Raw genomic sequence first — 261 nt, 5'->3', positions numbered from 1 at the left:
AGGAAAGGAAAGGATCGATAAGACTACCATTGTGTCATGATGACCAGTCCAGAAAAGGACATTGTTTTATGGGAAATTTACACCTGGTTCTTTCTCACTGGCTTCTCTTGGATTTATTTCTGCCAGTGCCTTCTTGGCTGACATTCATGAGATACAAAACACAACTTCCTAATCCCAACTCCTCAAAACACAACTTCCTAATCCCAACTCCTCAAAACACAACTTCCTAATCCCAACTCCTCAAACACCACAGGATATCCA

This window comes from Oncorhynchus mykiss, chromosome 17 (genome assembly GCF_057628025.1).
Source record: "Oncorhynchus mykiss isolate SJ-2025 chromosome 17, ASM5762802v1, whole genome shotgun sequence".
NCBI lineage: Eukaryota > Metazoa > Chordata > Actinopteri > Salmoniformes > Salmonidae > Oncorhynchus > Oncorhynchus mykiss.
Note: the sequence above shows the minus strand (reverse complement) of the source record.